The sequence below is a fragment of the Sinocyclocheilus rhinocerous genome, unplaced genomic scaffold (genome assembly GCF_001515625.1).
Source record: "Sinocyclocheilus rhinocerous isolate Xijiao unplaced genomic scaffold, SAMN03320098_v1.1 C33978373, whole genome shotgun sequence".
Classification (NCBI taxonomy): domain Eukaryota; kingdom Metazoa; phylum Chordata; class Actinopteri; order Cypriniformes; family Cyprinidae; genus Sinocyclocheilus; species Sinocyclocheilus rhinocerous.
This window is the reverse complement of record NW_015678102.1, coordinates 1-206: the sequence shown is the minus strand read 5'-3', so window position 1 is coordinate 206 and position 206 is coordinate 1. Positions and strand designations below refer to the sequence as shown.

Sequence of the window (206 nt, the reverse complement as noted above, 5' to 3'; positions counted from 1 at the left end):
ATCTGGTTACCATGACTCAGGCTTTGTGCCGAGGATATGTCATGAGGAAGGAGTTTGTCAAAATGATGGAGAGGAGGTACAACTTACTATAATGTTTGGAACACAACTGTTTAGTACCACAGAGTGATAAAGACTGATTTACTGATTACAATTTACACAGGGAGTCAATTTATTCCATCCAATACAACATCCGCTCATTCATGAAT

At 38.3% G+C, this 206-nt stretch overlaps 1 long non-coding RNA gene across 1 annotated transcript; it reads left to right on the top strand.

The window, feature by feature from the left end:
- Positions 1-206, top strand: LOC107734623 (uncharacterized). The gene is made up of 2 exons (XR_001639120.1): positions 1-76; positions 161-206. It is a non-coding gene; the product is annotated as an uncharacterized LOC107734623 (long non-coding RNA).